This window comes from Stenella coeruleoalba, assembly GCF_951394435.1.
Source record: "Stenella coeruleoalba genome assembly, chromosome: 4".
Classification (NCBI taxonomy): domain Eukaryota; kingdom Metazoa; phylum Chordata; class Mammalia; order Artiodactyla; family Delphinidae; genus Stenella; species Stenella coeruleoalba.
The window spans coordinates 64,922,022-64,948,956 of record NC_137149.1 but is presented as its reverse complement, the minus strand read 5'-3'; the positions used below and the strand labels follow the sequence as shown (position 1 = coordinate 64,948,956).

Sequence of the window (26,935 nt, the reverse complement as noted above, 5' to 3'; positions counted from 1 at the left end):
AGGGGGGAGACAGAGAGCTGTGTGTAGTGGGCCACTGGACAGGACTTGTGATCTGAGAGCCTGCAGGGAGGGAGCTGTTTTCCTCCTTCCTTCTGCTCTCCTGTGGTTGTCCTCCTGTGGAACCTCCACATTGGTCAAACCCAACCAGGAGCCAGAGGGTAAGGGAGCATGATTTTTGTTTGTTTGTTTTTATTTTTATGGAAGTATAGTTGATTTACATTATTGTGTTAGTTTCAGGTATACAGCAAAGGGATTCAGATATATATATATATATATTTTTTCAGATTATTTTCCATTATAGGTTATTACAAGATATTGAATATTGTTCCCTGTGTTATACAGAAAATCCTTCTTGCTTATCTATCTCATATATAGTTGTATGTGTCTGTTAATCCCATATTCCTCATTCCCCACCCCACTCCTGCCCGTGTTCCCCTTTGGTAACCGTAAGTTTCTTTTCTATGTCTGTGAGTCTGTATTATTTTTGCTTTTTTTCTATATCTTTATTGGAGTATAATTGCTTTACAATGGTGTGTTAGTTCCTGCTTTATAACAAAGTGAATCAGTTATACATATACATATGTTCCCATATCTCTTCCCTCTTGCGTCTCCCTCCCTCCCACCCTCCCTATCCCACCCCTCTAGGTGGTCACAAAGCACCGAGCTGATCTCCCTGTGCTATGCCGCTGCTTCCCACTATCTATTTTACATTTGGTAGTGTATATATGTCAATGTCACTCTCTCACTTTGTCACAGCTTACCCTTCCCCCTCCCCATATCCTCAAGTCCATTCTCTAGTAGGTCTGTGTCTTTATTCCTGTCTTACCCCTAGGTTCTTCATGACATTTTTCTTCTTAAATTCCATATATATGTGTTAGCATACAGTATTGTCTTTCTCTTTCTGACCTACTTCACTCTGTATGACAGACTCTAGATCCATCCACCTCATTACAAATAGCTCAATTTCGTCTCTTTTTATGGCTGAGTAATATTCCGTTGTATATATGTGCCACATCTTCTTTATCCATTCATCCGGTGATGGACGCTTAGGTTGTTTTCATCTCCTGGCTATTGTAAATAGAGCTGCAATGAACATTTTGGTACATGACTCTTTTTGAATTTTGGTTTTCTCAGGGTATATGCCCAGGAGTGGGATTGCTGGGTCATATGGTAGTTCTATTTGTAGTTTTTTAAGGAACCTCCATACTGTTCTCCATAGTGGCTGTACCAATTCACATTCCCACCAGCAGTGCAAGAGTGTTCCCTTTTCTCCACACCCTCTCCAGCATTTATTGTTTGTAGATTTTTTGATGATGGCCATTCTGACTGGTATGAGATGATATCTCATTGTAGTTTTGATTTGCATTTCTCTAATGATTAATCATGTTGAGCATTCTTTCATGTGTTTGTTGGCAGTCTGTATATCTTCTTTGGAGAAATGTCTATTTAGGTCTTCTGCCCATTTTTGGATTGGGTTGTTTGTTTTTTTGTTATTGAGCTGCATGAGCTGCTTGTAAATTTTGGAGATTAATCCTTTGTCAGTTGCTTCATTTGCAAATATTTTCTCCCATTCTGAGGGTTGTCTTTTGGTCTTGTTTATGGTTTCCTTTGCTATGTGAGTCTGTATTATTTTATTTTTCTCTGTCTGATTACTTCACTTAGTATGATACTCTCTAGGTCCATCCATGGTGCATGTATCTTTTCAAATTAGATTTTTCATCTTTTCCGGAAATATGCCCAGGAATGGGATTACTGAATCATACGGTAACTCTTTTGAGTTTTTTAAGGAACCTCCGTACTGTTTTCCATAGTGGCTGCACCAATTTACGTTCCCACCAACAGTGCAAGAGGGTTCCCTTTTCTCCACACCCTTTCCAGCATTTATTGTTTGTAGACTTTTTGATGGTGGCCATTCTGACCAGTGTGAGGTGATACCTCATTGTAGTTTGGATTTTCATTTCTCTAATAATTAGAGATGTTGAGCATCTTTTCATGTGCCTGTTAGCCATCTGTCTGTCTTTTTTGGAGATATGTCTGTTTAGGTCTTCTGCTCATTTTTTGATTGGGTAGTCTGTTTTTTTTTTTTTTTTTGATATTGAATTGTGTGCACTGTTTGAATATTTTGGAAATTAACCCCTTGTTGGTTGCATCATTTGCACATATTGTCTCCCATTCTGTTGGTTGTGTTTTTGTTTTGTTGATGGTTTCCTTTGCTGTGCAAAAGTTTATGTGTTTGATTAGGTCCCATTTATTTATTTTTGCTTTTATTTCTTTTGCCTTGGGAGACTCACCTAAGAAAATATTGCTGTGATTTATGTCTGAGAATGTTTTGCCTATGTTCCCTTCTAGGAGTTTTGTGGTGTCATGTCTTATATTTAGGTCCTTAAACCATTTTGAGTTTATTTTTGTATATGGTGTGAAGGAGTGTTCTATTTTCATTGATTTACTTGAGGCTGTCCAGATTTCCCAGGATTACTTGCTGAAGACACCGTCTTTTCTCCATTGTATATTCTGGCTTCCTTTGTTGAAGATGAACTGACTGTAAGTTTATGGGTTTATTTCTGGGCTCTCTATTCTGTTTCATTGATCTATACATCTGTTTTTGTGCCAGTACCATGCTGTTTTGGTTACTGTAGCTTTGTAGTATTGTCTGAAGTCTGGGAGGTTATGCCTCCAGCTTTGTTCTTTTTCCTCAGGATTGCTTTGAGGGAGTGTGTTGTCAAGTGGGTCAGCTTCCTGGAGCAAAGAACAGAGAGGAAAAGTGGAGGGGCGAGTGGAATTTTAGATCTTAGGCAACACCTATGACACTTTTTAGGAGTTCCAACACTCTGTTGCTTGCCCTCCCCCACCCTAACCCCACCCATAGATACACCACAGCTGAGTGTGTGTGTGTGTGTGCGCGTGTGTGTGTGCGCACGCGCGCACACACACACACACACACACACACACACACACACACTCCGTAAGTTCCCCCTGGTATCCTGTGATCACTTTTCTCATGAGTGCAGGGGAGCAGTCTTATAATATATGCCATTGGACACACAAGGAAGGGTTTGGGGAGCCCCACAATCCCATCTTTCATTCCTGAAAAATTCAAAGCACATGTGTGTTATTGATGGTAGAATAGAGCATTTTATTATTCTTTTTAAAAGTCTCTTGTATAGTTGGATACAGAAGGAAAAATACACTGAGACAGAATTTAATACCTTGGTGAACTATATTCAGTTTTGGTTATTATTCTGGTTAAAAACAAACAAAGCAAGCATTGATTTTTAGCCTCTTTGATCCAAATGGTTTTAGTTTTCCACTGTTGGGCATGTTAAAACTTTGAAGACACAGAAGTACGATTCAGTAAACTGCTTCTTTCAGCAACTTCTGTGATGTCCTGGGGCACTGGAAGCCTTCGGTTTCCTTTCAAGGCAGGAGCAGTTAACTCTGAATCACTCACTCTCTGTGCGAAGTCAGGACCTTTATATTTGGTACCAGAGGGCACAGAAGAATTTTTTTTTGATGATTTGATATTTTAAAAATATTTGACTTTTCATTTGACTTAAAGAATCCAAGGTTCTAATAACAGAACGGTCAACTTGGCCATTAGAAAGAGGTCTATAGAAAGAGGAATATGCACAAGCCGATTTTAGGCGTTACTTTGTAGAGGGTGGTCCCTGTAGGACGAACTCAAACTGTATCGCTGGTAAAACTCATTTGCCTCTGCCCTTTTTCTGGGCTCTGGATGAAAACCAAGATCTGTGGCACATTCCCTGAATGTTCTTGGCCCCCGAGTTGGAGGTCTCACTGAGGACTCATGGGGAAAACAAAACTCTCTCTTTTCTATTTATGGTTATCAGCCCTGTTGTAAAACTTAAATATAATTTGTTTTGCTTTAAGGTCAATGAAAAAAAGTCATCTTGAACTTTGCATTAGTTGTCAAGCACCAGAACAGGGTATGTTTTTGTTTTCATGGCTTTTGCCCGTGGGTAAGCTTTGCAGCTCAGGATCGTTCTTGCGGTTGTGGACCATTGGGCTTGGGGAGCACCCACTGTGTGAGGCCGTGTGTTAACATGTGGCGGCTGAAGCATGAGTGAAGTGGGGTCCTAGTCCTGAGTTAGTTTATATGATTCTTCTCAGGAGGTTGGATGCATGAGCGGATACACGGCCTGTAGAGAAAGAGCGCCTCCAGGGATGAGGCGAGTACTGTGGACAGTTTCCGGGAGGGGGGCTGGCTTTCTGACTGGAGAGAGCAAAGGCACTGTTGGCTTTGAACCAGGACTTGGAGGCTCCCCCGCGGAACAAAGTCACGCAGTGGTGTATTTGAGTGAGTTCTGACTTCAATTGTAAGCCTCAGTTTTCCTCATCTATAAAATGGTGATGATATCTTCACCACCCATATCACAGTACTTTTATGAGACTAACTTCCAAAATGCACCACAACCAGTGAAATACTCTCAATGCTGTTACTTATTACTATGGTTAATATTGTCACATGGTGTCTGTTAAATAGTTACACGGCTGTGAGGAGCTGTAGTTTTCCAGGAGTTAGATCTAAAAAAAGAGTTACTGTTACTCATGGTGGTTTATTAGACTAGCTTCACATAGGAAGGTTTTTATATGTGGAAATGTAGCTGATCTCACAAATGTGGTGGAGAGAGCCATGTATTAAAGTGGAGAGGAATCCTTGAACAGTATCTGAAAGGCCGAGTTCCCTTTTTTTAGGGAAGAATCAGGCATAGGATGGTTCAGTATATTGATGTGTAGGTACCTAAAGTTCTGGGTTTGAGATGGCTGTGGAGTGTGGGACTTGAAACTCTGTGATTCTTTAAGGAAAAAAACAAAAACAAAAAAATCAAGACCAAAAAATAAGCCATGCTTAAAAAAGGAATTGAACATCCTAAGAGTCTTTCTGAGAACTTAAGAACTTGAGTTGATTTAGGGAAGTAGGAGATGTGGTACATCCCTTCCTGTGTATGTTCATTAAAACATCGTGAATCAAGCTGGAGAAACTGGAGCCTGAAGCATGTTAGTGTTGTATGAGGGGAAGGACATACATGTATGAAACTAGGTTTAAAAAACACGTGCCACACATTCAGCTGGAGATCCTCATTTGAATTCATTCCCCAGATAGGCCCTAGTCAGGCGTTTCATTGTCACCCCTTTTGCTAGAATGACTGAACCACTCTTCTTTAGGATTGATTTTATAGGGAGTTTATGAGCCAATCAAGAAAACTGCCCTCATTGTCACGTTATTTTTTCCTTTTTTAAAATAGACTTTATTTTTTTTGAACCGTTTTAGATTTACAGGAAGATTGAGAAGATAGTACAGAGTTCTCATTAACCCTCTCACCCTGTTTGCCCTATTATGGACATCTTACATTCATATGGTACATTAGTTACAATTAATGAACCAGTACATACATTTTTATTAACTAAAGTCCATAGTTTGTTCAGATTTCCTTAGTTTTTGCCTAGGTCAAAAACTGTCCTTTTCACTCATATCTTTACCTCATCACATAGGGCAGTGGTTTCCTGATAATAGTGGCTTTTCAACAATTATTGGTTGAGTGAATAAAGAAAGAAGATGCAATACCTGCCCTTAAATTGTTACAATGTAACAATTAGTAACAATGTAACAATGTAGTAGGAAAGGATCAGGCCGCCATGCAAATGACATACACACTAGTGCTTAAAGAGTTTAGAAGCAGATGGGCTGTATTTGAATGAAGCCTGGCACTGCCGCTTACTGACCCTGTAACTGGGTAGGTCACCCAGCCCCTCAAAGCCTGTTTCCTCACCTGTGAAAAGAGGTAATGACAGCTCCTACCTCAGTGGGGTAGGAAAGAAATGAGTGAAGTAAAGAATGCATGCGACAGCATGTGAACAGGGCCTCACACGTGGGAAGCTCTCAGTAAATGTCAGCTTCAGTGTTTACCTTGCAGGGTAGAATGTGATAGGTGTGCTGAGAGGTACAAGGTGTAATGGGGAGTCTGAAAAGGGGAGATGCATAAAGTGGGGTGGAGGTTGGGAAAGTTTTCCGAGAGGGGGTAGCCTTTGAGATTGACCTGAAAGAATAAATCAGCTTTCACCAGAGGCCCAGTTACTGGAGGGAGAAAAATGCCAGGTTGAGACAATATAACACACAAAGTTACAGAGGTGGAAGGTGTGAGAGAATGTGTTCTAGAGAAAAGAAAATAATCTACTATAGATGGACTGTGGTCTAATATGGCAAGAGAGTAGGACAAGGGAGATAAAACTATGGGGTCATAAATGTTTTTGATATAAATTTAAACTTTTAATTCTAAAATTTTTCAAATATAGAAAAAAGTAGAAGGAATATACTACAATGAAAACCCGTAGAACCCCTATCTGATTTCAGTAACTATTAGCATTTTTCTTATTTACTTCATCTGTGTAAATTTACATATATTATTATTATTATTTTTTAAATTTATTTTTGCTGTGTTGGGTCTTCGTTTCTGTGTGAGGGCTTTTTCCAGTTGTGGCAAGCGGGGGCCACTCTTCATCGCGGTGCGCGGACCTCCCACCATTGCGGCCTCTCCTGTTGCGGAGTACAGGCTCCAGACGCGCAGGCTCAGCAGTTGTGGCTCACGGACCCAGCTGGCTCCGCGTGTCCCCTGCATTAGCAGGCAGACCCTCAACCACTGCACCACCAGGGAAGCCCTACATATATTATTTTTTGCTGAGCCATTTCAAAATAAATTTTAGATATCATGGCATTTTACCCCTAAGTACTTTAGCATTCATCTCCAAGAAATAAAGAAGCTGCCTTATGTAAATGCAGTACTATTATGATGGCCAACAAAATTAATTGTAGTCCTCAAATATCATTTATTATCAGTCCATAGTCAAATTTCCAAAGACTTAATCCCCTAAGTCTTTAGCATTGAAAAAAAAGTTAAACCAGAATCCAAGCTAAAGACCGTGTACTGCATTTTATTTGATTGTCGTGCCTCTTACGTCTCCTCAAATCTAAAATTCCTACTAAGATATTAAGACTCTGAGGCTTTGGAGCACCGAGAAGATTATGGTGCTTTCCCCTCCCCCACCCCATCTACCATCCATCTAATTCAAAATAAAAACAATATTGAATTTCAATAAAAGAAATGTAAGCAAGTCCAAGTAGATTCAGATTTTTTCTCCCATCAAGATGATGACTTTGATGCTATCGAAATCTCAAGTGATCACATTTTTAAATACCTCAGCATATGCTTATTTGCCTTGAATGGTCCAGCTCTAGACTCACAGAACTCAGTAGCAATAAAGTGACTCACTGTTTTCAGTTGAGCTGAATGTCTAGCGTGTCTAAACTTCACAGATAGGAAACCACATCCTTAATAGACACACAGAAGTGATTTTTAGTCCCATTGTACATATAAGCCTTCCAGACACTAAGTTCCAATCCTTTTGGGTAATTTCACAGTGCGTTTCACAATATTCCTTTAAGGCAAAAAGTCATTTAGGCCTGTGGGTTGGAAAACAGAGGATGCAGAACCTTGTTGGTCCTACTTTAACCGGGAACACTCTGGTTACAAAGTGCCTCCTTTGTTTTTGGCCCTTCCTGAGTCACAGGTACCTATGGCTGGGCAAGAGTCTGGAATAGCTGCGGGTATGGGAGTGGGCATGAGGTGCCCACCTGCCTGGGCTGCAACTTCTGCAACTCATAGGATAAACCTGGCATCCTTTGGAACAACACGGAAGAGAAGGAGGTATTTGGGGAGTGCTTTCCTGCAAATGCACACCCTCTAATTGCCTTTCCCTGACGGTCTTTCCTTGTTACGTTTGGAAGGGAGGCTCCTCTGAGGACCATTTCTTTGCACCTCGCTTGCAGGTGCACGGTGAGTGCTGCTTTAATTTATTGCACTTTGCCTTGTCGGGGAACCCAGCCCACCCCACCTCTGCTGGGAGAAACGCATTTCCACCTCCTTTTCAACTTCATGAGGTTCTGTTGACCCACTTGGAAGAGGTTCATTGTAGCACCTGCTTGTTTTTTCTTCTGTCCTTAATTTGGTTTGCCTTTTATTGTCTTCCAACTGAATGGATTCTTTCTCTTTCTTCTAAGGGAAAGGAACCTGAGAAAAGCAATGCTTGTGGTGGTGACTGCTTGCTAAGGGTAATTACTGTTTTATGTTAATCTACATGATAAAATGAGCAGACAGGGAATTGCTAAATTCACCATCTTGTTATTTCCCAAGTCTGGTCCTCTTAAGTATATTTGTTGCTTAAATAAAGATGTAACCATGCAAAGTAGAAATGTCCAAATGTACAGTTTTTTATGCATGTGTATATATAGCATTTAAAATTTTTATTTCCATCAGCAAGAGTCATTATAGAATACTTGGAAATTACAGGAAAGCAGAAAGAAGAAACCCAGAGATAACTAGCATTAACACTCTGAATTTATGTCTGGTCATTTAGTCTACATGTTATTTCTCCTTAAATGGGCAGTTTCACTATTACAGTCTAGGACTTCTTGCTCCTGGGAAGTGTGGTCCATAGATCAGCAGCATCAACGTGTCTTGGGAGCTTGTTAGAAATGCAGAATCTGGGTTAGCCTCTTGTTTGCATCCCCCCACACCCCAGAAAAAGAAATGCAGAATCTTGGGCTCTACCACAAACATACTGAATCGTAATTTGTATTGAATGATACTACGTATCCATTAAAATTTGGAAGCACTTCTCCAGAACACAGTATACCCAGGACAGCAGGTGAAGTGGGTAGGACCCAAAGGCCAAGACTGTTTTTCTCCATTTTCCCTGTGTCACTCTTTCCTAAAATAATTTCCTCAGTATGTGATAAAGACAAAAATGAGGTCAATTTTCTAGCAAGACATAGTAGCCTTGATAAGGAACCCAGCTGTCTCATGCATAAACATTTCATTTAGCAAACATACATTAGGTGCCTGCTGTGTTCCAGGGCACACACGCGGCAGTCACGAAGCCTGCCGTTAAGGCTTGCGTGTACTGCAGTAGAAACATATAGAGGGCAAGGGGAGGGGGTGGGTGGTGCTACAGGGATTGAGCTTGGAAGTCAGAAAGAAAAATGGTTTCTGGACTGAGTCTTGAAATATAATTCAGTGAACATGAGTTATGAGTATTGCTAGGCTCTGGAGAGAGCACAAGGCTGGATAAAATAGATCCCTTCCTTCAAGGAGTCTGTGCTTGATTTAAGGACAGGGGACAGTGTTTAAAATGATAAATAAAATCGGAAGCACCTTGGTGTTAGGGTTAGAACCAGAAGATCAGGGTCTGAATATCAACTTTACAGCTCTGTGACCTCGGACGAGTTATTTCACCTGTCTGAGTATCCATTTCTTCCGTAGATAGAAGCAAAATAATGTAAACTACTTCACAGAATTTCAGTGATTTTTTTTTTTTTTTTTAATTGGCTGCGTTGGGTCTTTGTTGCTGCATGCGGGCTTTCTCTAGTTGCGGTGAGCGGGGCAGCGAGCAGGGGCTACTCTTCATTGCGGTGCACGGGCTTCTCATTGCGGTGGCTTCTCTTGTTGCGGAGCATGGGCTCTAGGCGCACGGGCTTCAGTAGTTGTGGCTCTTGGGCTCAGTAGTTGTGGCTCGCAGGCTCTAGAGCGCAGGCTCAGTAGTTGGGGCTCACGGGCTTAGTTGCTCCGCGGCATGTGGGATCTCCTCAGACCACGGCTCGAAACCGTGTCCCCTGCATCGGCAGGCGGATTCTTAACCACTGCGCCACCAGGGAAGGCCCTCAGTGATTTTTAAATGAGGTAACGTAGTAAAGTTCTTGCCTACAGTGAGTACAGAATCAGTACCGTGTGGCAAAGATATTTAAAAAGTGTCAAGTGAGTGCCATAGATAGAAGTATTGAGGAGAAACAGAGAAAAGAGAGGCTGTTTCTACCTGGACTGCGAGAGACCTTGTGGCCAATATGGCCCTGAGGATGTGAATGAGGAAGAGTGGGCCAATGGGAAGCAAAGTGAAAGATGAAGCTGCACTTTTGAGACTGGATAGACTGAGAAGAGAGGTAATAGAAACAAGGGATCAAGTTTGGTGGAGGAGAATTCTGTTTCCAACACATTCAGTTTGAGGCAGCTGCTGAAAGCTGCGCTTCTGGGATGCAAGTTTGCCCACATGGAATGTTCGTTATTCAGACACATGCCCCTCTGTTCTAGGCTTAGCCAGGACTGGGCATGAAATGAAGTGCTCAGCTTCACTGGTCCTGGTGTTTGGTCAGAATACCTCTTGCAGAGGGACTCTTTCTTGCTCTTTGGAAAGGTACACATCTATCCAGCGTTTCTCACCAGGATGGAAAACAATGCACAATTTTTTTAAACCTCGAGACTTACCTCTTCTTCCAAAGAAGAGGTATGGAAGAGAACTGAAATTATCTGTGCCTAATTTTTATCCATTGTTATCCTCTTCCTTGGGTTTCTTTTTCTCTGTAAATCTTCTTCCTCCCAACTAATGACCATTAATTGCTACAGAAGAAAAATGCATTGGAAAAAGTTTTCTGAAAAATGGACTAAATGCTCTAACACCAGTGATCTCTATTTCTATTTGTGTTGGTTTCAACCGTGGGCTCCTTTATGATCTCTCTTCATATGGAATAGACACAGCCTACAAGTAACCGTAGTTACTGGCTTTTAGAGGTTACAACCAGCCTGCCAAATAAAATGCTAACATTTTGCCAAATTTGTTTTATCTCTGTCTCTCTCTGTTTTTGTCTCTCTGTCTCTGTATACATACACTTTAAAACATTTTTGCTGAACCGGTTGAGTTAGTTATAGAGGTCATGACCCTTTACCTGAAATATTAATACTTTAATATGTATCTCCCAAACACAAGAATATTCTCCCACATAGTCCGTAATACGGATTCAAATTTCCCCAGTTATTCCAGTAATGTCTTTTTATAACCCCTCTCCTCATCCAAGATTCATCAACAGTCATTCACTGCATTTTGTTTCTTTTCCTTTAATCCAGAATAGTCACCCTGTTTTTGTTTATTTTTGTCATTCATGGCACTGGTATCTTGGAAAATGCCAAGATAATTGTCTTGCAGAAAGTACCACAAGTACTGGATTTGTTTGATTGTTACTTTACGATGAGATACAGATTAAGCCTTTTGACAAACATACTACATAGTCCCTGTGGAGACATGACGTTCGGTTATCCTATAATTGATTGTGCCAACCAACACTTGGGTAAGGTGGTCTGCCAGAGCTCTCCATTATAAAGATACTTCTTCCCCTCGGTAAGTGATAAGTAATCTGTGGGGTGATATTCTGAGGCTGTGTGAGTATCCTGTTCCATAGCAACCCTTTCCCTAATGGTTTTAGCGTCCATTAATGACCCTTGACTGAATCAATCATTGCCTTGGTGGTTGCAAAGTGGGACTTTCTATTTCTGCTATTCCTTTGGTGTTTATTAGCTGGCTTTCTTTGTAAAAAAGAGCTTTCCACTATCCCCCTTTCCATGAATATCTGTGGATTTATGGTTCCTTTTTTTAAAATTGAGTGTGTTATAATTTATCCGTATCATTCTTTTTGTTGTTCAAATGGTACCACATTTGGCCAGTGGGAGCCCCTTCAAGGCAGCTCCTGTGTCCTTCTGTCATGTCTGCATTAATATTTGAGCACTTCTTGCTTTCTGGCATAGTATGATGTTCTAGGCTTATATTGTACTTTCCTTACCTCCGGACCTGGACCCAACTATTTCTCCAGTGAGCTATGGTGCTTAGAAAAACAAGATCTGGGTACTCAAACTTTTCTTTAAAAATGCATATAATCCAGAGAAAGTTAAAATTCCTTAATCATTTGTTGAAGCTCCCCCATTCCCCAGCTTCTGCTAAAATATTGCCATGGAGTCATCGGAAGTTTAGAAGTTGGAAGGAAAGGACCAATGAGAGGAGGAGGCCGTTGAAAGAGAAGGTCATTGGGCTTTGGACCAGAGGTGGTGTAGTGATGCAAAAAGGGGGAGTGAGATAGTGCCAAGACCAATTTAGATTATGTGGGAATTCTGCCCACAGAGTGACTAGAGAGCCTGAGAAAATAATTTCTGCTTATTTTCCAGGTAGACTCTGAAAATTGGTTGCCCTTTTTTATATCCAGTAATGCTAAGAGAGTGTATTCCCCTGAGCTATACATATGCTAATTCTTAGAGCAATTTAAGAAATATGGTTTCCATACTGAGAGTTCCTAAGTGTTCTGTATTTTCAGAGTCAGTGTGAGGTGTATATAGGTAGATGTATATTTCTGCATGTTTTCTTTTAAAAATTAAAATTCATAGTTTTTATTTTGAACACTCCCAACTGAAAACAGTATCTGAATTTATTTGCTGATTATAATACTTGGTTGCAAATTATTAAAGGTGCATATGTGCAGCATTTTAGGCAGCAACTTGTGAGACACAGAAGCCAAGAATTTCAGTTATCTTCCAAAGTAATCAACATACATTTGATAAAATGATAGTCTCTGATCTTGAACTTGAACTGATTTTTCTGGAACTCAGAATCACCTCTGTGATCTCTTCTTGTATATGATAGCGTAATTAAAATATTCATTTGCCTCTTCTATTCTGTGAAACAAAACAGAACAAAAACATGAAATCAGTAGCTTTGTTTCCATTTGATAGGGAAGTTATGAAAATGCTTAAAAATACAAAAGCAAATTTGAAACAGAAGGGTTTTTTGTTTGTTTTCCATTGAAGTCAGCATTTTTGGAAGTAAAAAACAAAACAAAACAGAGACTAGTACATCTATACTTTGTACAGCAGGAATATGGTTATTATTCAGATGTATACACTGCATGTTACAGATGCTTTATAATTTTATAAAAGAAAACCACGCACACGCACACACACACGCACACACACACAATCACTGATTTTTAATCCTCAGTGCATTCTTGAGAATGGAGAGTGGTACTAAAGCAATTGCTCTACACCAAATAGTTACTGAGTATTTGATGTGAGTAATGCTATGCTGAAGATGGAAAGGGGCACATCCTTTAAATGTGCTGCTGGCTAGTATAGGTAAGTGAACTCAGGTTGTGTGGTGGCCAAATTGTTCCACACTGGCCCTTGACTTCAGAGTATTGTAGTTTCACCATTTAGTTCTTACGCAATTTCAGTGCATGGGATTAAACTAAGCAGACTGATGACTAATAAGGAGTCACCGTTTTTGGCAAATGGATTATTTTCAAAGTCCAGTTTTATGGTTATTGGGAAAATTTTTAATACAGCTGAGTTCTTTTGGAGGTCGTAAAGATCAATATCTCTTTCTTACTTTCTATCGAAAACTCCCCGAGTAAGGCACTCATCCCCACAACCGAATCCATTGCCTTCTTGTATTTCTTTAATCTTGATCTTGTTTGAAAGGAGCTTTATCCAGAGCACAATTTCTTCATTCATAACTAAATTTCTTTCAGACATTAAGACAGCTAATATGCAATTATATAATTAAAAGTCTTCTTTCATCTGGATTTTACTAAATCTATAACTGTTTTAGCCAGTAAAAGCAAATTATATTATGGCCTCTAAAATGGATTTATATACTTTGAACATCTTTTGGGATGTATTTGCCCTTGAATTATGAGATAGAAAATACTTTCTGTGACTGGATCTGTTAATACCTGTGGAGGAAGCATCTGGTACCCTTGTTCTTGGGCTGGTGTTCATTCTACTGGCTGGAGTCACATTCAGAATTAAAGTGGGGATAAAAAGAGGGTTTTTTCCCCACCAAATGCCTTAGTCCTATTTTTATATAGCATATGGTTATTTCTAACTATAAAAGTAGGTATGATTATTGTGGAAGATTTGGGAACCACAGGAAAATGCAAAGAAAATAAAAATTATTCTATCCTTATTCTGTTATCTCTAATTAGCAACTATACACAAATGTTGACTTTTTTCATTCTAGTCTTTTTTTCTAGGTATAGATACTTTTAAACAAAATTGAGATCATATGGAACAAATCATCTTATAGTCTGCATTCCCAATGAACACTGCTTAAAAACATTTTCTCATTTTATTAAATATCTTACAGATTTTAAAAAGCTTTATCCATTGCTGAATATTTATATTTTAAAATTGCTTAAAATGTTATTACTTTAATGGAAAACTTCTTTGTACATATCTTTATGTATATCTTGGACTTTTTTTTATGGATAACTTTAATCTTTTAAAAATTTATTGGTTTCAAGGAATGACAAGTAATTCAGTTTCTCCTCTCTAGCAATTCTGGCTAAGTCCTCTTGTCTGCAAGAATTGTATCTTTATAACATCATCATGTTGGTCTGTCCGGAATGGTGCAGTAACGCTTCATTTATCTAACAACACCATTACGGAACTTCTCATAAATAAATTTTTCACGTAACTGAAACACCCTTAAAAGTGTCCATACTAGGTTATTGTAAAGTATGTGAGTGTGATTCCTTCTAAAATTAAATTACATATGTTGCTATCCTCTTTAACATAATGAAAGTATTTGAAAATCATAATTTAACCCCTCTGGTCTAAATCACAAGCGTCCTGGGACTTCCTTTGGTGGTCCAGTGGTTAAGACTCAGCGCTTTCACTGCATGGGGCTGGGTTCGATCCCTGGTCGGGGAACTAAGATCCCATAAGCCATGTGGCATGGCCAAAAAAACCCCGAAAAACAAAACAAAACACACAACACACAAGCATCCTTGTAAACACTAGTTATTATACAGTCAGTTCTGCTAAAATGCAATATATGTGTTTCTAAAAACCACCATGCTATGCAGTAAATCCCCCAGTGCTTAAGGGAAAAGTAGGATCAGGGACATAACACTCAAAAACCTTTATCAATGAGGCAGCCCAGCACTGGAGCCTACCTGGGCTCTTTGGTGGGGCTGATGGCAGACTCTGGGAGGGCTCACGCCAAGGAGTACTTCCCAGAACTTCTGCTGCCAGTGTCCTTGTCCCCATGGTGAGACACAGTCACTGCCCGCCTCTGCAGGAGACCCTCCAACACTAGCAGGTTACCTGCACCACTCGTAGAGCCATTTGTGAGGAAAGCCTGTCACATGGCCCTGCCGACCTGGCCACAGCTGACTGAATCACAGGGGACACGGGTTCAAGCCCTGGTCCGGGAAGATCCCACATGCCGCAGAGCAACTAAGCCCATGCGCCACAACTACTGAGCCTGTGCTCTAGAGCCCACAAGCCACAACTACTGAGCCCACGTGCCACAACTACTGAAGCCTGCGCACCTAGAGCCTGTGCTCTGCAACAAGAGAAGCCACCGCAATGAGAAGCCTGCACACCTCAACAAAGAGTAGCCCCTTTCGCCACAACTAGAGAAAGCCACGCACAGCAACGAAGACCCAACACAGCCAAAAATAAATTAAAAAAAAAAAAAACCTTTATCAGTGACACATTAAAAAAAAGTAAGATGGGAACTGAATAAAAATCGGAGCACAGTTTTACACATATTAGTTGGCCAAGAAGTAAATACATAAAAAGTGCACTAAATATGGCATTTTACCTTGAGAAAGTCGTGACATTTCCTGTGGACTGAGGCCCTGGAAGGGTTGCAGTTTATGCGTCACTGTGAAGTGGTGGAAAGAGGGTTACCTGAAATCAGAAGGAAAGTTGGGGCACCCAGCTTGGAGGGCTGTGGCTCGGCACATGTCGGGGGGACTGAGATCGCCAACAGATATTTGAGGCGTGGGTTTTGTGCCTTTTGTGTATCCTTAGACAGCTGGGTTCCGCCCCGTGCAATCTTCTGCTATTACCTAATGTTTCTTGCAGTGAAATCATACCTAAACAAATGTGAAAATGAAGTTACGCTCAAGTTGCTCCCTACTGTATCAACCTTGGAGCAAACACGAGTGTTATAGGAGAACTGAGTGTACTATGTGGCACCAGGGTGATGTCTAGGGGATATTTCTGCTTGTCTCTATCCTAAATGGAGTTAATACATGTAAAAACACTTAGAGAAGAACCTGGCTTGCGAGTGGATACTGTGTAAGTGTAACAATAACATTGTAACAGTAATAGTAACTCTAAACTGTAACAGTAACAATGACAGTAATAATAAATGATGACTATTGATGCCTGTGGGATTCTGACTGCCTACCGTGGCAGTGCTTCCTGCCTCCTCCTAAAGGACCTATTTCTCAATCTCTTATGGCTTTTAAATGAATTTATCACGCTTCTTAGAATTACATCTAATGTGCGGCCCAGTGTGGGAGAGGCTGACAGGTGCACAGACTTTAGGTTATGGTGTACCTGTGGCATCTGTTACACCTACTTAAACTCGTTTATCTTATGAATGATGTATTACCTATGTATTCGTTCACAGCATTGTTGGGGGAAGTAACTTATGTTTTAAGTGAGATTATCATCATGCAGAATTTTCGGATTTTCTGTTTTATTAGAAAAAAATTGGGACTTCCCTGTTGGCGCAGTGGTTAAGAATCTGCCTGCCAATGTAGGGAACGTGGGTTCAAGCCCTGGTCCGGGAAGATTCCACATGCCTCGGAGCAACTAAGCCCGTGCGCCACAACTACTGAGCCTGTACTCTAGAGCCCTTCGGCCACAACTACTGAGCCTGCGTGCCACAGTTACTGAAGCCCGTGCACCTAGAGCCTGTGCTCCACGACAAGAGAAGCCACCACAGTGAGAAGCCCGCGCACCGCAACGAAGAGTAGCCCCCGCTCACTGCGACTCTAGAGAAAGCCCGCGCAGAGCAACAGAGACCCAGTGCAGCCAAAATAAATAAATTTATTTTTTAAAAAAAGTTAACACGCCTCTCTCTTCTCATTCCCACCTGCAAAAGTGAAGTGTGCTTCAATGGATACATCTGAAGGGCATTTACAAGTTGTTGATGAATATCTTTAAGTTGTTATTGTTCACTTCTATTTACAACTGCTTCTGTGTTTGTGAGATGAGCTCATCTTTGGAAGGTGAGGCAAGCAAGTGTGATTTCAGAAGACCTTCCCTCCCAAGTCGCAGTATAATTAGAAGTCCACATCCTCCCTAAGTTGCTTTTTAGAACTCCCTGAGAAGGACGTTTTTATCGTGAACGGTTGCCAACAAGCCTTGCTGATTCCGGCTTTAGTAACTTTAATTAGATGACAGATCAAAACACCATCTAGATTTAGCAAGTCTTGTTAGTATTGTTCTGAAAGAAAAGAAGCTAATATAGCTCATCATTTAGATATTCCAATGAAATCTGTATTTTAATTATGCAGAGACTGTGAATAGCAATGGGGTGTTTTGATTTTTAATTTCTAATCTGACTTTGAATGTTAACTTTTTGTCTCTACACAATTTCTAGATACATTCGGGCTGCCTGACCTCATTGAGTGATTGCTATTATTTAACAAGACTTTGTGGGAAAAGGGAAATTGCCTTCTGAGCTTTGTACCAAAGACCTGGGAAAAGTAAGTAATTTTCTAATTTGCTTTTTAAAAATTTTGTTACATTTCTCTCAGAAAGTTAACAGTTTGTCTGTGGCTTTTCTACTTCCTTTCTTTCCTGGCTTTGTAAGTTTTATATGCTCTTACAGACTTGAAACATGGAAAGGGACTCAGGAGACCTTTAAAAAAAAATAAAACAACGTTTCAGGAGATTAGGATGACTTTCTGCAATGTGCCATTTCTTCGTGATTTCATAAACTGAGTCCTCAAGGTTGTGATAATACCTTTATTAGGTGTTCAGTAGATGAATTAAACTCTAAAGGTAAGACAGTGTAATATAGTGTGACAGAAAAGTGAGTCCAGTTTTCTGAGCTTCAGGAGTTTTAGACTTTTAGATAAGCTCTTTGGTTCTGAATTTTTTAGAATAAGAATGTAATCCATTTGGTTCTTTTCTTGTCTGGAAAGGAAAATAAAATGTGGAATCACTTGTTCAATAAGTCCCTCATGTAGCTTGGTTTTGGAAGAATTGATGCATCTGTCAATTTTATTGTTTTATAACTTTTTCGAGAAACTCTAAGATAGTTTAATTGAGAAACCTGTGTGAATGGCTTGACTATCTTGTAGAAAAAATTGTTTGGCGCCATAAAGTTCAGTTTATTTCCCTGATCTTTTTGAAGAGAAAGGTAAAATGGGCCCTAGAAATAATACAGTCTACTTTTTCGTAGATAGTACTTGGAAATGTGAGTGGCCCATAAGAATGTAAGCGAAACAACACACATACACATACACACACATTCACACACACCTCCTTTCTGGTGTATTCCAGAAACAATATCATTGACAGTAGGAACTGTTTGCTCATTAAATCACTAGATAGTTTTCTAAACTTTGTATTCTTTGTGTATTGCAGCTCCTCTACATTTCTGACAGTACAAATGAGATAGTTGAAACATTCCTAAAACAAAACAAGACAGAAAAGAACTATACTCTAGAAGTTCCATAGAAGCATTAAACAGTAAGATCAGATTTTATTGTTATATTGTTTGTAGTGTAAATTTATTTAGAACTAAATTGTGTGTTATTTGAAATAATTTTAATAAGGTAAGGGTCTTTAATTATGAAGCTGTTTTGAAGTTAAATAAGATGTACTGAAAACATGTTACATACACACACGGAGTATACACACACCACGAAAACAGTTTCTGAGAGCCATCAAGTCTCTGCTAAAATATAAATCCAATGAAAGCAAGGACTTCGAAAATTTTCTCCAAAAACATTTTTTTTTTGTTACAGTGAAACATTTGCAGTAGTGAAATACTATTGTCAGTGAAATTAAAAAAAAATGATAGCAATATATTTAGTTGAATTTTTTAGCCTTGTATTCACATATTAACCTTAAAATAAAGGATATTTATTCCGTCCTGGAAGGATATTTGAAAGAGGATTATGTTGGAAGTCACCAGTCTGTCCACAGAAGTAGAACGAAAAGAGCAAAAGATTAATTCTCTGGCCATTAGGATCTCAATATTTGCAGTGGTGTTTAGATTGGAAATACAACTTAGCCCCAGAAAGTGAGCTACTTAAACTGCCTTTCAAATAATTTAGCATTTCTTTAAAATTTAATATAGTCCCTGGTGAAATACTTTTCTTCCATTACACCAGAATATTCCCTTTGTGATATTGCTGTAAAAGTTAGTTTTCCATTTTGTAGAAGCAAGGCATCAGTAGGACTTTTGATCAGCACAGTAAGCTAAAGACAGTCCCTGTGTTACCAAAGGGACTATGGCAGAAGGATCCCTGCTTACTGAAACTGATGTCATAGGTGAAAATTTATATGCACAGAAGGATGTTCACAGTTGACTTTTAAGTTAAAAAGAAGGTGGTTATAATGCATAAGTATGCTCTGTATAAATCTAGTGCTGAAGAACTAGTTATATGGAAGTAAACATTAAGGGAGAGGGCAGAGTGGGGGGAGATGGAGGGAAGTCCCTTCTGAAATTTACAAAAGTCACAGGTGAATGTTTCTGACAGTACTTTGAAAACTGTAAAGGGTACTTAAATGAATTGGTGACTTATTTTGGGGGAGGTTAGTGCAATTTTAGGGAAAATTCAGAACCCTGAACAACCACCACACTTCCTTTTTTTTTTTTTTTTTTTTTTTTTTTTTTTGCTGTACGTGGGCCTCTCACTGTTGTGGCCTCTCCTGTTGCAGAGCACAGGCTTCGGACGCGCAGGCTCAGTGGCCATGGCTCAGGGGCCCAGCCGCTCCATGGCATGTGGAGTCTTCCCGGACCGGGGCACGAACCCGTGACCCCTGCATTGGCAGGCGGACTCTCAACCACTGCGCCACCAGGGAAGACCCCACACTTCCTTTTAACTCCCAGTTTCCTCTACTTTTATTTTTTTCTTAATCACAAATATGTTTTCAAAGACGTCCTTGTTTCAAGTGTTTTATTTAATTGTTTGAAGTAGGTTTGTGGAAACTTGAGTCTATAATATTGACAAAATGTGGATGCACTTTTGAAAAATTAGCCATGGATTATTTTAAAAGAAGTAGAAAATAGCTTGTATTTTATTATCCTGTTTAATACATATTTATGTTTATTTTTATGTTAATACTATCAGAGTAGTATATGCTACAAATTATTTGGTATCCTTTCTTTTCCACTTAATAAATAATGGATTCCCATGCTAATAAATATTTGTCTACAATATCATTTTTAGTGAAAGAGAAACAGTTGAATCTTAGCTTTTTGTTTAATTTTAGGTGATCCTGGCTTTCAGTTAGAAGGGAGTATAAATATGTGACATATATGTTGTGGGTTTTTCATCTGTGAGCAGAGAATAGACTAGGATTCACCTTCTACAATCTCTACTGTGTTTACTGTAACCAGACATGTTCTGAACAGGAGGCTTGTGGGACTAAATATGTGTTCAAAATGGTAAATGTCACTGTTTGACAGGTACTGTGTATAAAGCTTGTGTCTTCTTTGGTCCCTTTGTTATATTACAAGAGTGCAGGTGACATCTTCCTCCCACTTAGCTGTCTTCATCAATATTTCTGTGCCTAAGGAAGGATTCTACCCATGTATTTCTTCCTCCCAAGAAGCTCTTAATATCTCAGATGAGGTGATGGGTACAGAAGGAACGTTTCATAGACTTTGGAATATAATTTATTGGAGCAAATTGAAATCCAAATTAATTGGAGATGCAAAATGTATTATAGACCTTTGCATGCCTTCTCAATTTTAGGTTCATTTATTAAGCCAGCATTTTTTGCACAACTACCACGTGCCAGGCACTGTGTTAGGAGCTCCTTATACAGAGATGAATGAGATATGCTCTTGCTTTCAGGGAACTTAATTTGAGTTTCAAATTCAGATTCAAATAACATGTATTCAGTGTGTATCATGTGATATTCTGGATATATTCAAATGAGGCGTTTGACCACTAACATTCAGTAATGATATTCATTGACCCACCCCTTCCAAAATAAATCATGAATAGAATTTTCTAATCCTTAAGGGTTTTTTTTTCATTATATTTTCCTGAACTTTTGGTACCTGCTACTGCTTGTTAAGTTAAATTAGCAAATAGGAAAAAAAAAGTTAATGAATAACAAGCATTTAATCAATAAACTTAGAAAAATGATTTAAAAAACATGTGTGTATGTATTTGTACACACGTGTACACACACACACACACACACACACAATATTTGGGAAGCAGTATGTATATAATGCAGTTGTAATTTCTCCTAGTAGAATAATTCTTGGTTCATGTGGTACAGTTAAATATACCAAGATTTCTGATATTCTGCCCTTAGACTGGCTCCGCTGTCTGAACAAGTGTGGAAGTCATAGTAGTGAGTTACTAGATTGTCACAGTAATTCTTAGGGTAGGGATTATTGAAACTCGGGGGAAAGTAACTCTCCAGCATTTACTCAGCTAGAAAAGGTTTGAGTTAGGATTCTAACTGTGATCCATCTAACTTTAAAGCCCATGAGGTATCCATCTGACTCTGGTGAGCTTGTAGGGAAGATGGATTCACAAGTGCTGTGGGCCTGCTGAGGAAGGGGCGGTCTTTTCCCGAGGAATCAGGAGTCTGTGTGGCATTGGGCATGTTCCCCATTTTCTCAAAGTCCATCTCTTCATCTTTAAAGAAGAGTTGGTAGTAGGATCTAGCAGGGCATTGGATCAGAGCAATTAAGGAGCATTGGTAAGAGAAGTAGCTAGGCATGTGAGTTGGAGAAATAATAGGTCTGGGACTGGAAGCCACTGCTAGCAATTAACCCTGGGAGTGTGCTGGGAATTGTAGTAAGAGTTTTACATATTTCGTCTTATTTAATCCTATATATCAGTTCTGAGAGGTAGGTGTTATCGCCCCATTATAAAGATTTTGAAACTGAGGCTCAGTGAGGTTAAATAACTTGTCTAATGTCACATAGCTAGGGAGTGGAGTGGTCAACATTTGAACTCAGGTCTGTATGACTCTCATGTTTATACTCTTAACCACTGTGCTATGATCAGAAGTAATCCTTTCTGTGTGTCAAACTCCCTTAATACCCTACTTCAGTCTCTCTGATAGTATATTCTGCTTTTATCTTTTATTGTTTTTAACTTGAATTGGGTTATAGTTATTTACATAATGTTTAATAGACTGTAAGGTCTTGAGGCCTGGGATCCAGTCTCATTCACTTTTTTTTTTTTGTCTTTCATAACTCTTTGCTCAATAAAATTTGCATTGATAAGATGAATAATCTCTAAGATATTTTGTCCCTTGAAATTCAGTGTTTTAAAATTATATATGTAAAGCTTCTGTTGAAGTTATATCAAGTGTTACTTAAATGGGGGTAATTGGATTTTAGTTTGATATTTGTTTATTTATTTATCTATTTAGTTGTTTGATATCTAGATTGATCTCTAAAGTTTCAGGAAATTCCTAATTGCCACTTTATCTTGTGACTTGCTGTCCAAAACTGAAGCTGAGTCTAAAATGCACTTCTCGTAAGCCCTTTTGGAGGCTGTAAAGCTGTGCTTGCTGCTTCATTGCTATGGCAGGTATAAAACTGTCTTAAATGATATTTTTGAGTCCATAAAAAATACTACACCATCATTCATGCAGGTAAGGACCTCAGTTTGTGAAAATACGTGGAGCCCTTGTGTTGACGGTTACTCCTGTTGGTCCTGGCTGGTTTCAGATTTAGACAACAAACAGAAGTACTTTTCTGGTTCAGGGCATATTATGGGAGACCGTTCAGGTCAGTCTGCCTAGGTTTGCACCCTAGTTTCTTGGTTTATGAGCTCTGTGACTCATGACAAGAAAGCATCTGTGAAAGGAAGATGGATAAGAAAACAGGTTGTTATAATAGGTTCGTGTACTTGGTTCACTGGGAATTTAGGGAAGAAATATCCGTATTCAGACGGGAGCCACTTTTGCTCAGACACTCTTTAAAAGGAGGCCAAAACTGTGAGCTCGTAGGACAGAACTTGATGGTTCAGTATTACAGCCCGTGTTTATCCCTAACCCTTTGCTGTTTTTAAACCAGAGTTCACGTTCTCTTGTAACTACTGCATTTATTTTCCTGAACTCTAAGGAGGTAGTTTAGGCTTTGCTTCATGTTCCGTATGCTGGAGGAGAGTAGGAAACGACGTCTTTTAAGAAAATAGAAAATGTTACTCAAGATCAACATTGCCTCTGGGCTTTGAAAAACTCTGGGGTTTCTTTCATCTTCCAAGAGAGCTGTGAGGAAGGAAAGCAAACCCTGGGGAAGTTTCATAGCTTGTCTCTGCCGCTGTTACTGGAAAAGGGGAAAGTAAGGGCCCGTAAATAGCTGTCACGGTCGCAGTTGATGGCAGGTTCAGGTGTGCTAGAAATAAAGCACAGGGAGCTGCTTATTCCCACGGCTGCTGCTCGGCCTGACGGCAGGAGAATGGGTCTCAGAACGTGGCTCTACAGTGGAAACAAAGTGTCCCATCCATCACAGGCATACATTTCATAAATTTCAAGTTGCACAAAGATTCATGACGTTATTCCCTTTTGAGGTTTAATATCTTCGATTGCTAACAAGTTGGGTAAAAATACTCTTCAGCCTCCGTCTTATTCTTGTAGTTTTTGATTGCTTAGTTTTGCACTTTGAAGGAAGGGCAGACTTGGCCTGTACCTTCTTGATGGTGAAAAGCAGGAGCTATCAATAAATGCTGAATTTAAAAACCATTTCCAGGGTTACCTCCCCCTACTAAGTGACCCTTGCAAAAAAGCTTTAGTCTGCCGTAAGCTGGTAATCCCTTAATACATGGATACCCTGGTGGGGAAAATAAAATCGGATTGTATACCTTTCCCTTTTACTTGTGCACTAATTGTTATTCTCCTGCATTTAAAAGCAGATGTTAAACTCTCCCTTTGATGTTCCACAGCAGACAGACTCCAGTTGTGTGTTACCACTTCTGATGCTTATCTGTTGTTAAATGAAGATCAGCTTTGGCAAATTACAGTTTGATGGTTACATTTTGACCTGGAGCCACAGAACAGAATGGCATTTTATTCTTTCATCTGACATACATTTAGCGGGTTCCTGCCTGGCCCTTGACATAAACTGTTTTCAAATCTCACAAATACCGCAAAAACCTAGCAAACTTGATAGTGCTATCTCTATTTTATAGGTAAGAAAAATAAGGCATAGAGAATGATTAGAAAACTTGTCCAGGGTTGCATTGCTATTAGGTGGCTGGGATTTGATATGGGGTTTTTGGCTGACTCCAAAGCTGTTACTGTGGTGGGGAGGCGGGGGAGGGAGTGGGGAGACTGCCTTTTGAGAGAGGAGTTGATCAATGGAGCAAAGATCTTGAGGTGTTGACATAAAAAAAAAGTCATTAACCATGAGCCCGTCATTCATTCATTTATTCAACAGATATTTATTGAGTGTCTGTTTTGTGCTAGACACTCTGCACGGTGCTGAAAATTCAGTGGTGGGCAAGACATAATCCTTTACCAGCTTCAAGGAGGAAAAAGGTGTGCAAGAAAGAGTGTTCCCCTCCAAAAGCTGCCGTGTCTTGGTTAGGAGAGCAGAAGAGCTTTTATAAAGTTTTTTTAAGATGTGGGAATTTTGACGCCTTAATGAAAGTTGTTTAGTTTATTCTTCTTTTATATCAATGTACATACTGTACTAAATTAACTACAAATAAATAGAGAGGTGGCTTCACTAGGAAACTTGGCAACTGTACTCCTTGGTTGGGCTGCTTAGGACATGCAGAAATGGAGGCTGGAGTGAAATGGTATTGAGTTTTTTTGTTTTTTTTTTTTTAATTTATTTGGTTGCGCCGGGTCTTAGTTGCGCCTCACGGGCTCCTTAGTTGCAGCTCACTGGCTCCTTAGTTGTGGCATGTGAACTCTCAGTTGCGGCAGGCATGGGGGATCTAGTTCCCTGACCAGGCATTGAACACGAGACCCCCGCATTGAGGGCGTGGAGTCATAACCACTGCACCACCGGGGAAGTCCCCTGTACTGAGTTTTAAACAAAGTGTGGTGAATAAAAATTTGAACAATGAGCTGGCAAGGACTGAATCTAATTCAGTTTTGGGATCCCCATTTTATGTAGGAGGACTTAGCACAGTGCCTGGTATGTAGCAAGTTCCTAGTAATTCTGGTTTATTGGTTCAGTGATGAGACATAAAATAAGGAAGAGAGGGGAAAGGAAGCTTGTGGGTTGTGGGGTGTGGGTGGGAGATAAGGTAACATCGAGGAGGAGTGTGTGGGTAGCCGTAAAATAAACCGATAAATACATAAGGAGAGCACACGACATATGACAGACTTGATTCATATGTACAAACCCTTTTAATATCCAAGGTGGGGAGGAGCTGTGTTTATGTAATCTGGAAATGCCATTGCGTTTGAGTGCCTGAGAGAGAATGCAACTTTCTCTTGACCTTCTGATTGGACTCCTCTGACTTTCTATTCACACATGAACCCACTCTGCCCCCTTTCCCACCATGAACCTTATTTCACTTTTTTGAGACTTTCGGCTTTTAAGCGCAGTGTTTGGTTCTTTAATAAGTAGGGTGGCAATATGTGTCAGTTTGCTGGGACAGTCCTGACTGTGCCTGTCGCTATTTTTGATAATGCCCCCTTGCAGAACCAAGTGTTCTGGTTTGGATGATAAATACAATGGCCACCCTACTAATAAGGGAATTTGGTGACATTCTGTATCATTAAAAAAAATAATCTTTACAGCATTCAGACTACTTGGATGAATTACCTTAATGTGGATGTAGTACCTGTAAAATTTCGAAGCAGACTAGTGTCTGATCTCTTATAATAAGTAGGAAGAAGAGAAAATGAGCGGTACCTGAAAAGATTCAGATGTAGAGAGATATAAGCCAATTTCAACAAGAACTTTAATTACAACTAATGACTGGCATAGCCTATGAGAAAGGGCATTTAAAGACTGTCCTGATGATGGGCAGTGTTGAGGGAATCTAGCATCTTTCGAGATAATCTTGTCTTGATTGCTCGTTTTTATTTAGAGTTTCAGTGTTTCCACAGCAGTGGTAATTTAATTCAGATGTACTTTCATTAGTTCTCTAAGTAGAAAGTAGAGGAAATAATTTCTTAGAACAGAGGTTTTGTCAGAGGTTTAAATAAATGACCGGAGGGGAAGTTGTTGAATTCAAACTTTTTCCTTAAATCTGTTAAATTGTGTCTTTTGTAATAATAGTAATAATATTTTAATAGTAATAATATTTTAATCAAGTGAGATTCACATAGGGATTCAGTGCACATTAATAGAATGTATGCTGGGTCTTTTCTCTTAATAAACAGGGTTAAGTTGGTTTTATAGTTCGCATGGATTTGAAGACATGAACTAGTATTTTGTCATACAGATATACGTAAAAGCTTTTTAGGTATTCAGGTAATGCTTGACAATAATTGCAGCATGAGAGTTGGGTAGGATTAAAATCATGCTTATTAGACCAGTCTTTTCCATATTAATATTGATATTTTATGAGATAATGATGCATTTACCTTCAAGTCCCATAGTTTCTTGTTCCCTGCAATGTTATCTTTCATAGGAGGGTAGATTTCCAGAGTAGAGGGACTGTTTCTATACAATCTTAAAATTGATTTGGAATAAAATTCTGGCTCTGCCTCAGGCTATCTGTGGGTGAGTTCTTTCTCTGAGCCTCGGTTTTCTAGCCTATAAAGTGGGAATAATGGTATCTATTGCTTAGAGTTTATTAATATAGTGTTTATTCATTCCTGCATCTGTGATAAGCACTAACAAAAAGGTTAATGTTCTCCAAGGCTTAGGAATCAATAGCAGAAACTGAGATGGAGAGACATGTATTATTGTTGGAAGGATGAGACTCAAAATAGTTGACAACCAGATTCTGGCCAATCAGAATGGATGCTGACTATAAACATTGGACAGTCATCACGGTGCTCACCTACTGAATATCATCCTGTGTTATCGATATCAGGAAATCTGTTTAACCTGTGATGATTTGCAAGAAACCCATGTGTCTCCTAGTTATAAATTAATGCTTCCTCTTCTGAGGTGATCGGGA

General features: G+C 39.5%; 1 protein-coding gene across 9 annotated transcripts in view; it reads left to right on the top strand.

Moving 5' to 3' along the window:
• The window catches only part of APBB2 (amyloid beta precursor protein binding family B member 2), a 375,114-nt gene that overhangs the window by 91,962 nt on the left and 256,217 nt on the right, over positions 1-26,935 (top strand). For 6 of the 9 annotated variants that reach the window (XM_079919402.1, XM_079919412.1, XM_079919413.1 and 3 more), the window contains one exon: positions 17,290-17,395. The gene's annotated coding sequence lies outside the window, so the exon portion shown is untranslated. Of the gene's footprint in view, positions 1-7,586; positions 7,722-8,074; positions 8,126-17,289; positions 17,396-18,281; positions 18,387-26,935 lie in introns of those variants that run through there. The other 3 variants (XM_079919411.1, XM_079919410.1, XM_079919401.1) reach the window with 2 other exon arrangements.